This window comes from Pholcus phalangioides, unplaced genomic scaffold (genome assembly GCF_987345545.1).
Source record: "Pholcus phalangioides strain wild (caught in Gottingen) unplaced genomic scaffold, Ppha-v1.0 ptg000017l_1, whole genome shotgun sequence".
Lineage (NCBI taxonomy): Eukaryota > Metazoa > Arthropoda > Arachnida > Araneae > Pholcidae > Pholcus > Pholcus phalangioides.
In genome coordinates, this window is record NW_028301610.1 from 51546155 (window position 1) to 51563612 (window position 17458).

The following is a 17458-nucleotide window of genomic DNA, read 5'->3' on the forward strand; positions in this document are numbered from 1 at the left end:
TTGCTTCTGAACCTTTATTTGCCGGAGCTGGCATTATCCTTAATTTATGGACATGAGTGTATGTCGACTCTGACTGCAATGCCAACATGGTTGGAGATACGGGGGAAAGAAAAAAGGGGGGGGGGAGAAACGTGGAAATGTTTGAATTTAGCATAGCTCAAGGAATTCAAACATTTCCACGCCTTCCCTCCTCCTGTATCCCACAGCCATGTTGGCATTGCAGTCAGAGTCGACATAATTGAAGTTATTTGTCGTATAAATGAAAAATTTTAACATTAAAATCTACGGGGGAATTGTGATCAGTCTTATCAGAAAAAATAATTTTCAAGAGTAATTTTACTCCTCTCCAAAATTTTAAGGGATAATTTTGTGTAGAGCGTAATATTTATTTTTTATTAAAATAAAAATTAGATATGACTACCTTCCCCAAATATATTATTAGCATTTTAGTACAATTTTACATCGATTATTTACATCGATTGGATTTTTTCTTTTTTATTGAGGAATTTTCCTCATCATTGGAGGAAATATATAATTTATGTCAAAATATATAGCCATATGTTCATGTGCAAACAATTATTCCTCATTGTTTGAATCCATCTCTATTAGCAGAGAAATTGCGCAACCAGTTCTCTATTGAGTTTAAATTGCATTCGAGATAAAATGAAAATTTTTCACTTAAAAATTCTGAATGTCGCTCTGCTGGAGAAGTTTCACAATTTCGATAGATTCCATTTGAAATCATATTTTATTATTGTCATAGATTTCAAGACACTGCATTTATTAGTAAAAGACAGTGGATTGAGATCAATTTTTCAAGAAAAACCACGGGCAAATAGGTCCGTGATACACGTTACTAAATAGCACGAAAGCATGCCACTTTCGTGCTACCTAGTAGCATGTATCTCACGGGCCATATGCAAGATGAATATTCTTATTTATATAGTTGTGATTATCGTATTATACTGTAGTTTGTGAGTTAGGAAGATAGTTTTAATACTTGTGATTTCAATGAAGAATGAAAAATCAAGTTGGCTTGATTGAAAATCCAAAGCAAAAAACGGGGACATCTTTTCCAAAAAGTCGGGATGGTAAAAATTACGTGAAAATACGGGGATGTTCCGAGAAATACGGGACGTATAGTCATCCCACATATATAAGCATGTAATTGAAAAATAATTTTATTATAATAAGTGTGTAGAAGGCTACATGACAACCATAGAAATAGTATTAAAAGTATAAATCGCGTTTTTCAACTTTACACTAATTTATAGAATATTATCAGAAGGGTAACCCGTTCCTTATTTTACGGGACATTCTCGTACTTTCACGTAAATTTGGCCGTTCCGACTTTCTTCATACAATTTTCCTATGTATTCCAACAATGCTATAATTTGCATTTAAAATTTTTACTGAAATTGTGAATGAAGGTAATTTTCATAATTTATAAAATATTTTGATAATTATTAAATTCTCATCTCGTGTATTTTCCATACTAAACATTTTTTCGGTTAATTAGAGTTCAATTCGCTGCGATTTCCATTATTCCGTCATTGCTCAACCCTCGTTAATTTTTCAGAAATTTTAAAACAGTTGGTAGTTTTGCCAACATCTTCAGTGATGTCCCGTATTTTTCTTTATAAAACTCTAATTTTCCATATTTTTCTAACGAAATATGATCACCACGCCATGATGAATAATTTTTTTCTACAGTGATTTGTAGAAGCTCAAGATGTCATTTTCTGTACACGAGGGCTAATTAGACCCCAGGACCTACAATTCATTGTCGATTCCGAACGACAGACATTTTTTTCACACTCACCGAATAGTTGATGCGCTAACCAATCGATGTGGGACTCTGCTGCAGCAATCTTTTTTGGTGGTCGTGTTGCCGTACTAGCAGGACCAAAAAAAACTGACGCTATAGGCGGATTGACGTTAAACGTGGTCAACGTTATACTGAAGTTTTACTGTATAATCTTACTCTCAAGATAGATATTCAAGTTTTCGTCTCGATGAACTATATTAGTTCATACGATTTGAACGGTATAAAAAATATATATAAACAATTTTAAATAAATTAAAAAAAAAAAAAGATTTTTTGCTTCCACATCGCACACTAAACTAAATATTACATAATCTCTGTAGTAGATGGATTACAGAAATATTAGAATAGCAATTCAATTTTAATGCCACGACATGAGGGATGGCCCCTTGTCGTGAAAGTTAACTATAGAAAAGGATTTGTGGTCGCACAGAGCACGTAACCAGTGGCGGACACATCGTAACCCCCCCCCCCCCCCACACACACACACACACAACCTTCAAACAATAGGCGATGTGGCGATCAATCAAAAACAATTCTGGATTGGATTGGATTTTAAATTTATTGGCGCAAGGACCAATTTGGTCAAACTGCGCCAAAACAAGTGATTATAAAAAAAGAAGATTGTCCTTTTGTCATGTCAAAAAATTAAAAAGCGCATGATAAAAAGCAACATGAAACGTAAAACAATGACATGAATTGTAAAAATCTATAATTTGTTATAAAAACCAATGGCTTTAATGAATTTAAAAATGTGAGATGCATCGCTATTGTCATTTAAAATGTCACGAAGTGAAAGATGACTATGACCAAAAGCGGTCGTAAAATGATGGCGATGATATGAACAAGTAAAAGCATGAGCAATGGTTAATGGACTTTGACAATGAGGGCACTGCGGTTGACTCTCTCGTAGTAAAAGATATGATTGTGTAAGGCGACTGTGTCCTATGCGCAACCGGGCAAGCAGAACTTCTTCCTTTCGGTTGGTCCTGCAGCTCGAATGCCAATGGCCAAGTGTGGGCTTAATGGATTGTAGTTTATTATTTACCTGGTTATTCCAATGATCCTGCCAGCGGCGATGCATCACTTCCCGAAGGATTGAGAAGTGGTCACTGGCAGGTATCAAAAGACTATTATCAATGTTAGTTGTTGTTCGAGCTGCGTTGTCTGCTTTTTCGTTGCCCGGTATTCCAACATGACCTGGTACCCAGTAAAATTTTACTGTAGCACCATAATGAGTAAGGTAATGTAGTTCAAATGGCATGAATGAATGGATGAGTGTGAAAACTGAAGGAACACAGTGCTTGCAATGCGCTGAGAGAGTCACTATAAATGATGCACCGTCGGTGAAGTTTGCGTCGTATATGACGTAGAGCCTGAAGGATTGCGTACAGTTCTGCCGAATAAATAGAGAATGTGTCGTGAAGTTTGAAAGATGTCTCCTCACAGCAGATGTAGGAACAAAAATGCAGAGCGACGGTTTTGTCGGCGGAGAAAGAGAAGCCGTTATCATGAGCCCACTTGCTGATCTTGTTGAGAGCGGTTTGTAATTGTCTCTCCGCTGACCTCATATTCACTGATTGATACGATATCAACAGATCATCCACGTAGAGTGCGCCAGTGACAGACAACGGGAGTTGGTTCAACACCCCGTTGAGTCTCAAAATAAAAAGTGTCACACTTAAAATGCTACCTTGAGGTACATCTTGTTCTTGAATTTGGGGAGCTGATAACGTGCTTCTGATCCGTACCTGAAAGATGCGGCGAGCAAGAAAGTTCTTAATGAAAATGGGCAAGTTGCCCCGCAAGCCGCTATTGTAGAGGTCGGAAAGAATTCCGTGCCTCCAAGTACGGTCGTAGGCCTTTTCTATGTCGAAAAATATGGCTAGCATATGCTCCCTCTTCACAAATGCTTGTCTTATTGATGTCTCAAGGCGTAACATATTGCATGTTGTGGACCTGAACCGTCTAAAGCCGCTTTGATGTTTCGATAAAATATTGTTAACCTCAAGGTAGTGCATAAGGCGATAGTTGACCATGCGTTCCATGAGCTTACACAAACAACTGGTCAAAGCAATAGGTCTGTAACTGTTAGGTTGCTGAGGATTTTTGCCAGGCTTCGGGAATGCAAGAACAATGGCTGCTCGCCAGGTGTCAGGAAATGAGTGACTGACCCAGATCCGATTAAATAATATGAGTAAATGTGAGAGTGATTCAGATGAGAGATGCCGAATCATGGAATAATGAATGGCATCGGGCCCTACAGCTGAGTCAGGACTTCGCTGCAAGGCCGTCGTCAGTTCATGAAGGGTGAACAATGAGTTGTACCCCTCCGGTGTAAAAGGCCGGAAGGTGTACAATGTATGTTCGGCTGATGATTTAATGGGATGAAACGATGGGGGATAATTCGCATCACTGGAGACAGTGGCGAAATGGGCGGCGATGGTATCCGCACTATCCCTCACATCGCTGATGATAGTGCCATTGGTGTTTAAAATAGTGATCGGATGAGACTGATAATGACCATTGATTTTTCGGATCCGGTCCCAAATGACTTTAGATGAATTGATTCCCGTGGTAAACTTGTGCCAGGACTCGCGTTGAGCCTGGCGCCTGGTTCTTCTCGCTATCGCCTTTGCTTTTAAAAATGCCAACTTATTATCATGCGTAGGGTACCGCCGGAACCTTTTCCATGCTTTCTTTTGTGCTTTAATCGTGAAACTACATTCGTGGTTCCACCAAGGTTTAGGAAATTTAGGAAGTTTCGAGGAGACTTTGGGTATTGTTTCATTTGCTGCAGAGATGATACAACTGGTCACAAGGTCGACACAATGGTCGACGTCGGGTTGCGAAACCATATCCTCCGTGATTTCTGCCTTGACCGTGAAGTCTGCCCATCGGGCGGACACAAGCTTCCACCGAGGAGGACCCTCAGGTATGCTATGGCTTCGATCAAGGCACTTAACCACTAGAGGAAAATGATTGCTCCCGTGGAGGTACGGATCGACCGACTAGGACCAGTTCGGCAAGAGTGAGGGTGAACATAAGGATAGATCTATTGTAGTGAAACTATTGTTTGGAGCATGGAAATGAGTGAAACTGCCATCATTCATGATGGCAAGGTCCATGTCGTCTAACAGCCGTTCTACCATTTCCCCACGAGGGGTGTTGCTGTTAGAACCCCAAATCATGTTATGAGCATTGAATTGCCAAGAAGAAAAAATGGTGGTGGTAATTGATCAATCAGATCTTCTAGATCTCTCTATAAGATGGTGTCATTTGCATAGGCGTAAACTTATTGAAAATGTTGGGGGGGCTCAGACTCTAATGGAACCTCGTTTATACGACGCGTCGTATAAATGCGAAAGCAGTACTGAAAAACGAACTTTTTCCGAAAATTACCCCCCCCCCCCACTTTTTTTTTACAGACGTTTCCGAAAATCTGTCGTTTTGATTCAAAATCTTATGCTTGAGAAGAAATATACTTATAATACTATCATAACATTACTGTTGCTAAAGTCTCAAGCAATTTTACGGTATTCATTTCAAGATTTAACAGAAAAAAAAGTGTTATTTAAACGTTGTGTAAAACGTCCTTTACAGAACACCGTTACAAAATTATCGAATGTGGGGGCGACAAAAATCCCAGTTACAGCCCTGGCTATCAGCATACCGTAGCCCGTTCAATAATTATTTCAGTACCTGTCAAAAGCCATTGAACACAGGGCCACAACTAGGGAGGAGCAGGCGGGTCTCGTGCCCCGGGCGCTAGACCGGATGGGGTGCAAATTTCATTCTAAAACCTCTCCTTCAACATTACAAGGGGGGCGTCAAAATGCGCGCTTGCCCCGGGTAACCAAGCATCTAGTTGCAGCCCTGATTGAACCAGTCAATCATCTTAAATTTTATTACTTTTTCAGTAAAAAATATGCATGAGAAACTACAGTCGATCCCGCTTAGTTTTTCCGCTTAAAACGTTTCTTCATGATGGGTTTTTGAAAACCGTAAAACACTGTATTTCAGTGACACGTTTTCACCCATTGAAAATTTATGTGATTCGATTGATAGAAAAGGTGTTTTCCAAAGACTTGGGAGTTCGAATCGAAGTGAAAACGTCGATTAATTGAAGTGTATACAGGCAGGGCCCTGGGTAAAGCAGGAATTAAGAGGCTCTTGCGACAAGAGTCAAAGATGTTAATTGGTCAGTGAATGTATGTTGTTTGAATTTCGGGGGCTCAAAGTTATAAAGGCTTCATTTGCCCATGAAGAAATTAGGCCCTGTATACAGGGATAATGTATAGAAATGTATAGCAACTGAAGCAAAACCTCGTACAAATAAGTAAGGTCAGAAACGTAATAGGGAGATATATACAAAGGGTTCCATTACAGTAAAATCTCCACAAATGATCACCTGTACTCAAACACAAATATGCATCAGTGGTCGCCTCTATTCGGCGTAAAATTTCTATGGTGGAGCCCCGTACGCTCTCCTTAAATTCATTTATCGAATTTACTGATTTATTTTCTTCGAGTGGGTGCGGAGCCCCCGGGAAGTGTACACGGAGCACCGGTTGAGAACCGCTGCTTCAGTGAAAAGTTTCCCAAACTTTTTGTGTTCCATAGCTCTTCTTTAAAAAAAATTTCTTTCTCACTTCTCCCAACTCAAGCCAACCCATAGCTTCTATCGACCCCTTCCCCCAGGGGTCAATATTTCACACTTTGGAAAGCACAGCTTCAGTGGCCATTCTTGGTTATTATACAACTTAATTTAATGAAAGGTCACGGGAAATTGACCTTTTAATTTTTGATTTATTCATTTTTTTTTTTTGCACTATTTATAAATTTGTTATGATTAGTCCTGTTTGTTGCATTTATATAAATTAACCTCTTTTTAGCATTAATGTGTGTATAAATGTATGTAATTGAAGAATTTTCAGAATAAGTGCAAATTTTCAAGTTGTGCGGAAGATTAATTAAATTTTTTTAATTTTTCAAATTAATATTGCTCATAATACAATAAAAGTTCGTTATAACAACAGCTCACAACCACAAGAAAAGTTTTCGCTGTAACGTAGTTCTCATTATAAACGAATTTTCACGTTTCGCTCTGTAAGGACATAAAATTATTGAAAATTGCTGCTTTATCTGCATTGGGACGTCTTTGAGATCATTTCGTTCTAATACGTCGTATTAACGATTGACGGAACTCTAGTCATGTGAAATTGATTTTTGATCTCAAATCAGTTGATTCTCTAAGAGTATAAGACGTTTTCCATAGAATTTCGTATCATCAAAGCGGTTTAGATGACCAACTGAACAATTGAAAGTCTGAACTTATTACATTCATGCTCACTTCCATGGATTTATGGATCAGTCAACATCGTCTATCGAATCGGAAATTCGACATTTTCAAATAGTTTGGTTGCTCAACTCCAAGGACCTTCTAGCTACATGGACCATACCCGAAGCCCGGGTGCTTTATTTGCTTGTCATTTCTTTTTTTTTCAAGTAAAATCTCAGGAGAAAAATCCGCCCATTTTTGACATTATTCATGTTTTGTTACTTGTGTGCACGTGTAGTTTGCTTCTTTTTCGAGCAACTTTTTCTTTCTATTAGTGAGCAGCTACAGTACTAATAACTAGAAATTCCTAAATAAAATACATGTAGAAATCATTTGCATGAGAATGTTTTTGCAAATGAATATGCATCGAGATAAATAGAAAAGATGCATTTAAAAACGCATTTGCGTTTTTTGCTTGGTTATTTGTTCTTTAGCACATATTTTCTCAGTTTTAGTTCATATTTAGCCATTTTTTTTAAGTGGAAAATTCGGGCTCTAATTACAGGCGAATCCCGTTTTAACGAATACCGTTACAGCGAAAATATCGTTTTAACGAATGGTTTTCTAATCCCTCTAATAAGTATACATAGGAACAATGCAAACAATCTGAAATTTCTTTATAACGAAGTGTTTTCTCCGGTTTCTTGGAGTTCGTTATAACAGGATATTCGACTGTATAACAATCATTTAATGTATTGTTACCAAAGTGAATGGGACAAGGGCGTAGCCAGAAATTTCGTTCGGCAGGGGGGACCAAAGTGACAGAACAATAGATTTGGTCATCTTTTTCCCTTTTTTCGGTCATTTTCTCACATTTCGGACGAGGGGACCAGACCCCCAAGTCTTCCTCTTCGCTACGCCCTTGGAATGGGACTACCCCTGAGCATGAGCGTACCCAAGAAAACCAATCTATTGGGGGTGGGGGGGAGACACGGAATTTCTTCCAGAGAATTTTTGAGTTGGTGCCAATTTCCCAAAAGCATTTAATTAACAAAAATTTATTTGATTGTTGGGGGCGTAGCCTTTGCCCTTGAGCCCCATTCTAGTTTGATCACGGTCCAAGTAAAAATATACTTTCATTCTCTCTCTCTCATTGAAACGAGCACAACTCCGGTCTATCGCCATAGGCAATTTATTCAGATCTAGTCATGCCGTAAATCTGCGTATATCCTCCCAAGATCCCCCAGATCTCATGAATCCCGAAATCCCCTGGGCGGGGTCATGAAAATGACTATATACAAAAAATATATTCAGAACAGTATATGCATCTTTATTTATTCCAGGGTTGGACAAACCCCAAGTGCCAGGTCACCATGGTGACTGGAAAATCTGTATTCGCGCCTAAAATTTTGTATATGTGATTGCTAAATCAGAATCTAGTGATGGCTCAAAATTTTCCGATTTCATAATTGTCTTCCAACATGGAAAGGAGCAGAGCCACAACTAGAGAAAGCAGGTAGGTCTGGTGCTCCGGACGCTGGACCAGAATGTGAGTCGAATCCACCCTTTAACTGCTTCTTCTACATGCAAGGGGCGCCAAAATTCCGAATTGCCCCAGATGACAAAGTATCTAGTTGCGGCCCTGGGAAGGGGGTCATCAATTCCCAGAAAGGTTGAAAAAAGATTATTTAAGATACTTTTCTCGTGAAAAAACCATGCTTGGCTCTTACAAAATTTGGCTGGTGCCTAAATTTTTTAATGATTTTTGTCGAGCCCTGTATTTATTTATATTTTATGATACAGTGTATATTTCCCCCAAAATCAAATTACATGCCACTTATTTAAGATTTATTTTACTCTCATATATTGAGTCATATATCAGGTTTTAAATTAGAAAAATAATAATTTTTTTAGTTGCATAAATTTCTTATTAAAAACTCGATTCAAATATTGTCACTTTTACAAGTGTGCAAGCCAAATGGAGTTTAAATTTTTCTTAAATAAATTTTAAATATGATTGAAAAAAATAAAACATGGTAAGTTTTATTAATTTATTGATATGTCTAACAGAAAAAAAAGTATTTTATACTACGCTTTACTGATTATAAGTATTAGAGGGCTGCAAAATCTAGATTGTTTTTGAAGATTCTGAATAAATTATCATTAAAGAAAATGTTTAAAATGCATGAATTTATCAAAAATGTGTAGCTATATTTAATATTGCTTACTTTTTCTGTCAGGAAACTGTGCGGAATCACGAGGAACTTTTCCGTTTTCTTGTAATACAACATGTTTTACTAACAGAAGGTTATACTGTACGTGCACAACCGAATGTGGTCCACACAAACCATAAAATACTGTGGAACTGTCCATCTCAACATTTGTGGGGGGGGGGGGGGGGGGTTTCAGTGGAAAAACAAGGAGTTTACTTCAAGTGGCTCCAAACACAGCTATTCTTATTTTGCAGAATCACAAACCTCGTCTAGATTTTTCTTCACCACCGTAATTTCTTTATATTCCAATTAGGATCATCTATGTCGGCGTCCTTCACGGATGGCCATCCATTAAGCACAAAAGCTTTTAAAGCCTTGACCAGCGGCGTCAAGAAGAATGTAGTTTTCAGGATCAGAAGGGGGGGTCCCCATATGGACGGATGCCTCCAGGTGACATATTCCCCACATAAGCGACACGCTATACACTCCCCGTCCTTCTAATTAGGAAATGGTGATTGTATTCAGTAAACCTGCATTGAAGCAGCCGAAACTGAACCCTATTGAAATGCTCTTTGACAGCTGCAGAAGGTGCGGCCCCTTTATCATAAAAAAAAAAAAAATACATGGAATAAAAAGTCCGCCAAAGATCCCAGGCTAGAAGCCCTTCTCCAGTATGTGGGAGTCCATGGCCGTGCTTATAGCTCGCTGAGTGCCCCCCCCCCGCGGGAAACACGCCACTAGATGCCACAGACGGGCTGTTACTAGGAGTGAAGATCATTTTATTGTCGGGAAAGGGGGGGGGAAAGCATCGAAATGCCTCCTTGAGATCGACTGTGATGCCGCAAGATATTTAAAATTTCTAACAGTGCTGCGAACGTAAACAGGGTATGTAAAACCCCCTCTTTGCGGTCACCGGACCCAGCACTTCCCTGTGAAAAATCGGGGTCCTCGCGAAAGATCTGTCCAAAAGCCCGGTCCAACGGAGACAGGATCATTTTAGTCGTGGAGGGAGGGAAGAGTATGTAATTTTTTCACCCTCTCCCCACTAAAAAAAACGATCGAAACGATATTTTTCGTCTTCCACCCCCCCCCCCAGAATTAGCAGTCCCCACAAGAATTCCGCCTGTGAAAACTGCCTTCTTCCCTAGTTCCGGCCCTGGCTACCTAAGTGTTGGAGTATTGGAAACAGGGCTGGGGGGAGGGGTCAAATGTCTAGGGTGCCGGACCAGAGGGGAGGGGACGCAAATTTCACCTTTTAACCTCTCTTCAACATTTATTGAAATACCGTATTTAAAATTTCTATATAAGAGTGCTGCTAACGTAGATAGTTTGAGAATCCCTGATTAATAAGGAGGAAATTTCATATTCCTAGTATTAGAATGCAATGGTACCCGGCTCAGGGGGCTTTGAAATTTTCCATTCATTTCTTATTTTCTTTTTTTTTTGTGTGTTAATTTTATTTTACTATTATTTATTTGATTCCCCTCAAAGGCACCGGAACCTAGGAGTGGAGGATATTTGAGCCCAAAAAATTTTGTAAGGCGGTTGAGCCCCCCCCCCAATAGTTTTTAGAAGAACAATGCAGTGATTCCTCTGTTTCCTACGTATGTGCTTCATTTCATCCCCGTATATAGGGGACGGCCAGCAACTTTCAGCGCTCTCTCCCCACCCAATGTTAATTTCTTCATGTCAGAGCCTCTGTTGTGAAGAACTTGTTAATAAGCTTAATCATTGTTCACTTTACCTCCTCCCACTTTTTTTCTTTTTTGTGTTGTATCATGTCCCCATCCCCAAAGGTCACACTCAACAAAAGAAGGAAGAGACGCTCTTGAGTTTACCGACAGTGCAAGCAAGAGAAAGGATCCCCCCCCCCCCCCAAGTTATCTACACTGGTGCCTTCAGGCACAACTCTGGGAGGACGCAATTTAGGATGAATGGATGCTGGATTGATTGGGAGATAAGACTACTATTGTCACAGAACAAGTGCGTTGAGATTCTGAAGAAAAGTAAAAAAATAAAATTTCGAGCAGGCAGATGGATTTCTACTATTTAAAGAAATTTTTTGTCAAAAAGTTTTTTCTGAGCCAAGTGTGAGAAACATATCCACTCGAATTTTTGGGGAGGGCCGAGCCGGTTCTTCTAAAATGTTGGGGGGGGGGGGGCTCGGGCCCATGGGCCGGATACAAGTTTACGCCTATGTTCTACCCCCACCCCCAGTCAAATTTTGTTACAAAGGGGCTTGAAAAATGTTTCGGCATCGGTCCTCAAGATCTGTTATGAATGGGCATTTAGAATGTGCTTTTTTCCCCAATATTTTTCAAAAAAACATTGGGGGGGGGGCCTAAAAGTTATTGGTCCTCCCGCATATACGGGACTCAAGCGTGTACGAAGAAGAGGGAGAATGCATTGCACAATGGTTTTTTTCAGTAATTACTGGGAGGCTCAGTCCCCTTACAAAATTTATTGCGGTGGGGGGGGGGGGCTCAAATGGCCTCAGCCTCTAGGTTCTGGCACCTATTCTTTATAGAGTGTAATTTATTTCGGTTTCAATATCATTGCTTCCCAATATTCAACCTTCCCCCTCCCCCCACCATGCATCTTTGGGCTTATTTTCATGTCGGCGCCATGGCCGTCCTCCGGTCGCAGTGAACAAAAGAAGAGAGACTCAGTTTTTGCCACAGGCAAAGAAGAAAGAGCCCCCTCAACACCGCAAAGAATCTTCCTCTCAGCCGTGCCTTCTGGCAGTAAAGATTGGAACCGATGGAGGGTGCAATTGGGGATTGAACGGCAGGGAAAAAATGAGATAAACGTATTGTCATGGAACAAGAAAGCCAAAGACCATCCAGATTTTTTAAAAGAATTAAAATTTTGTGCAGATTGTTTCCATTAACTAATTCATAATTAGGACAACTTTTGGTTAAAAAAAATTTTTTTATCATTGCAAAATGAATAAGCCATATTCATACGAATTTTTGGGGGGGCTGAGCCGCGTCTTCAAAAATGTTGGGGGGGGGGGCTCAGGCCCATGGGTCCTATAGAAGTTTACGCCTATGGTCATTTGGTGGCAAATAAATAGAACAGATGGTAATTCTTAGGCCTGTAGAGATTTCCACCGCGATGGCTTGCATGTTCGTGCGCAGCGTTAGAACGCGCGACGACACATGATGTGGGACCAGCAGAGCAACACCGCGGCAGGCTCTACTCCCGTCATCGTAGTCAATACGAAACAGGGAATGTCGCCTGATGTTCCATGTCTCCGAGGGCTTCGTAAAAGTTTCCTGGAGTGCCACGCAAACAGGATGATAACGATTGGTCAAATCCTTGAGATCTTCATAATTGGATCAAAGACCACGAATGTTCCATTGAATTATGTTGGCCATAAATTTAAGTTTCAAATAGAAGTAGACGGTTCAAGGTCCTTAAATTTATTCCGGTCAATCTTGCGGCGGGTAGTACCGGATTCTGTAGGATTGTCAAGATCCATGTCACCAATCGATGTGCCATCGATAAGTGACACATTTTTAACGGTGGGATGAGTCAAAGCTCTCTGTATGGCTTTTTTGGAATACCCCGTCTTGAAATATTTCTTTCCAGAACTAATTTTGGGTTTTGTACCAGTAGATATTTTAAATGTGTTCGCTGTTGCTTTTCCCGCTTCTTTTTCGGAGGTAGTGGACTCCCTCCGGAATCCAGCGGAGCAACAGCAGCCACAACTATTACATGGTTGATTGGATGAAGTTTGAGTAGATGTGTTAGCTATTGGTTCGATCTGAGTTGTAATAGAAACTTTGGTGACATTGTTAGTAGTCGGTGATGGTGTAGTCATATTGGCGTATGAATTGCCAACTATTGGGGCTTGGTTAGGGATTATGCAACGACATGCTTCAATATACGAGATGTTATTAAGGACTTTGATCTTCTGGATCTCTTTTTCTTCATTCCATTTCGGACACTTTCTGTCAAATGCGGGGTGATTGCCACCGCAATTGACGTACTTGATGTTGAAGTGCAGTTGTCCGAAATGTGTTCTTTCTACCGACGGCCCCTACCGACCATGCCCACCATGGAGCCCTACGAGGGGACGCGCACACGTAACCGGTGAAGGTTAGTAGCAACGTCAGGTTAGGTGGGAGCTATACACCACCAAAGCAGGCGAGCAGACGCGTTCAAGATCCAAGATCGCCGTGAAGCAGCACCAACAAACCTCAACGACGTCCGGCAGGCTCGGCCCCTCTACCTGCCCAGTAGTGTAACCCCTTCAGCCACCGAGGCGACCAGCCGATTGACCCAGACGGGGCTAATCCAGGCCTTCCGTTTCTGCTGAATCCGAGGCCAAAGCTAGCGCATCAGGCTAACCAGGATCCCCATCTCCAGCCTTACGGGTCTCCACGGCAAACACGCACGTCCCGGATGGGGCATACGCTAGAAGCAATGCCCCATCCGGGCGGGGCCCACAATGAGGGGTTGGACACAAAAGACAAGGACATGTACAGGACAGACAGATAGACGCAAGACAAGTATTGTAAGGTGTATGGAAATTCACATGTACAAGTACAAATACAACGCCACACAGGCAAATTGCCCAACGAGGTGGCTGACTTAAGAACCTCATAGATCGCCTAGCCATTTTTCCCCGAGCCCGCCCCCCCCGGAACCCCCAATGAATCGGTACATGCGGGAATGTGCGTGTACGTGTAGTGCAACCTGACGTAAAGTTTTTTGTTTCTGTGTAATGCTTGTTATGTGTAGTGCTGCCATCTGCCATCAGTTTTTCAAACTATGAGTGAAGTGTTATGATTGAATGATTTATCGTTGTAAGACTGTTGCTCTCTGTGGCGAGACTTTTTAACGGGGAGATCGGCTCGCATTTGCGCCTTGAAGTTGGGAACCACAGAAAACCAACTTCAGCCGACCGCCACTGTGGGGTTCGAACCCGGATCCTCGCATCGCGAGTCCGTCACTATAACCACTCGACCACCACAGCGGCAAAAGGAAACATAGCCCGGACAGGGGCTCGAACCCTGGACCGTTAGGTTAAAACCCTAACGCTCTACCGACTGAGCTATCCGGGCATGTAATCTGGGCTATTGAAATGTGAATGATATGAGCACAAATATTCGAAGACAATGACGTGTGATAGATTTGGCGTTACCCAGAGTGCACCACGAGGAGGCCTATCACATTACACCCCAAAACAATTCTGGTTACCTAATTTTTTTCTACTCAAATTTCCTTTCGCTGAAGTTTGTGCACCCCTTGAGCATTCTTCTGGTGATAAGGTCTTAAGAGAGTAAAAGAAGCCGTTGCCGAGAGGAGGGTCAGTTGTATTCCCGTCATAGATAGGTTCTGTTGGGATGCTATTCGGCCGTCACGTTTTACTATCTTTCCGATGCAACTCACCCATACATACCCCTAGCGCCCAAGGGCACGTGTGTAATTTTTTGCGAGGGAGAGGGGCACACGTTTTTTCCATCGAAATTTTCTAAATACTGCGCACCATACATGTGCTTAGCCCATGGCGTTCGTGCTTAATGTGGTCCTCGGAGTCATCTGACGTGGCCAGTGGAAAATAACCAAGCCATTCAAGTGGCACATGAAAGATTATCAAATCACTTAAGTGGCTCATGGTACGTTTCTAGATTACTTCGTTGGCTCGTGGAACATTTCCAGATCATTTAAGCGACTTCACCGCACAATAACTCCGGTTATATATCCCCACACGGCAATTTCCAACCAGTGGAGCTGGGTCGGAAATAAAGGGTTCATCCATCGGTGGTCGCCCCAGGCTCGGTAAGTAAAGCACTTGCTTCTGACGTTCAATGCCCGGATTCGAACCCATGGACCTTGATGGTAACCTTCATAGTGGAAGACGAGCATCTTGTCACTGCGCCACTCAGGCGCAGATCATTTGAGCTGGCAACAGTGCATCCACATCACATAAGTGCCCCACAAGCACATTTCAAAACCACTTGAGTCAACCACGGCACACTTCCAGTTAGGTTTTCAACAGCTGGCTGATGTGGAGATGAATTTAAGAAAGAGAGAAACTTTCACTTGCCGGGAGAGGTGTGTCTAAAAATATGTCAAGGCTAAGGAATGTTTCTATTCAGCTGAGCATTTATCATACAATTTAATTTTATAATGTTCTACTTGTGCACAATAATCAATATATCGGCTCCGTCATGCCAGAATCAGTGCAATGTCCTAGGGGAAAAAACGTGGGAAATGACGTTTGAAAAGGTTTATTCTACCCATGTTATTTATCTTCCTAAAATGTTTTATAACGTGTTTCAATAGGGATACACATTCGTGTTTCAGGCCCAGTTTAGATAGCAAAACAAGGTATCAAAAAAGCTGATAAAAACAAGGAAAATTTGTACACTCGTAATTCTGGCATGCGGTGGACGATATCAAGTTAGTATTTTTACAGGGTGGCTTAGAGAGAATCACCCGATTTCAAAATTGTATATTTCTTAAAAATTAAAAACACAGAATGGAATGATAAGTAATATGTGAATAGACGGGGGAAAATGCATCTACGTTTCATGAAAAATTCTTGTTAACGGTCGATTTCAAGTGTAGAATCATTTTGAAATTGGATGATTCTTAATTAATCATTCTGTATGTGAAAATCAAGTACCGTACACCTCGCTACACTTCCATCTTGCGTAAGGGACACTGTTTTTTTGGTGTATATAAAGTAAATATTTATACGATATTAAAAAAATGAATGTCTTTGGAATTGAATATTACCAATTAAAATCGGGACACTACACTTACTGACAGAAAATCGGAATGTCCCGGCGAAAAACCGGGACATATAGTCAGCCGATATAGCCGTCGCCGATAAAATTTTTTGGTCCAAAGGGGGTCGCGCTTCAAAAAGTTTGCGCACCACTGCCTTAAACCACTAAACTACAAAGGCAACGAATTTCAATCTTTCCTTAAAGCTCGTGTGCACTGAACGGGACCGTACATGGACGGTCGGACCTAAATCAGGCCAAAGCTCACAATTGCCGACACTTGCCACCAGATGGCGATGCCACTCTTCGCTATCGAAAGGAAGCTGACTGATGTGAAGATGAATTTAGGAAAGTGAAAGGGCACACTCACCCAGCAAGTGAGAGGACGTGGGTTTGATTCCCCAAAAGGCCAGTTGAATTTTCTATCTTACCTAAATTCATCTTCGCATCAGCCAGCTGCTGAAAACCTTCGTTGATCATTTGATCATTTTTGTCGCACCACGGTCATTTTCTGCACACGAGGGCTAATTAGACCGGGACCTACAATTTATTGCCGATTCCGAACGGCAGGCTTGTTTTTCATACTCATCGAGAGGTTGGTGCGCTAACCCCTCGATGGGGGACTCCCTGCGGTAGCAATTTTTGCTGCGGTCAAATCGCCGTTTTTTGTTGTACCCCTGTGTCAGGAAAGTTTTCTGACAAGGACGAACTGGGTATCGAACTCGCGACACCTCTGAACATCCTTTGGTACTTTAGGCGAGCATCTTATCGACCGGGCTACCGCGCCCCGAAAACCTTCGTATGGATAAAGAGTGGCATCATTCTCAGACACCTCCAATTCACTTAAGTGGCATGTGGTGCATTTGAAAATTACTTAATCTATCCGGCACATTTCAAGGTGACTTACAGATTATTAAAGCATCCCGCGGCACATTTCAAGGTGACTTACAGATCATTTAAGCGTCTCATTTACAGTTCATTTGAGAGGCTCACGGCATTTTTATAGATGGCTTAAGTTGTTCTTAGCACATTTTCAGATCACTTAAATTGACCGTGACACATTTTCAGTCACTCAAGCGGCCTACTCCACACTTTTCGGATAACGTGATTCGCGGCACATTTTCAAATCACCTTAGTGGTTAGAGATATTTCCAGATAACTCAAGTGGCACGTGACATCTTTCCAAAATAATAAAGTGTCCCGCACTCTCCAAAAGGTTGAGCACTCTTGCTGTATACTATTCATGTGCCTCTGGATTCTGGGGGTACTGCGTTCTGGAATGCACTGGGACTGCGCATTCCAGCCCAAGGGCAATTTTCCTGAAGTCACATTGTCCTATGCGAGTGTCGCACGAGGCATGACTTTTTGTCTCATCTCAACTTTCTTAGTACGGAGA

General features: G+C 41.4%; 1 non-coding gene across 1 annotated transcript; it reads right to left on the minus strand.

Moving 5' to 3' along the window:
• Nucleotides 1–14318: 14318 nt before the first annotated feature.
• On the minus strand, nt 14319–14391 carry TRNAK-UUU (transfer RNA lysine (anticodon UUU)). Its single transcript has one exon. It is a non-coding gene; the product is annotated as a tRNA-Lys (tRNA).
• Nucleotides 14392–17458: the final 3067 nt, after the last annotated feature.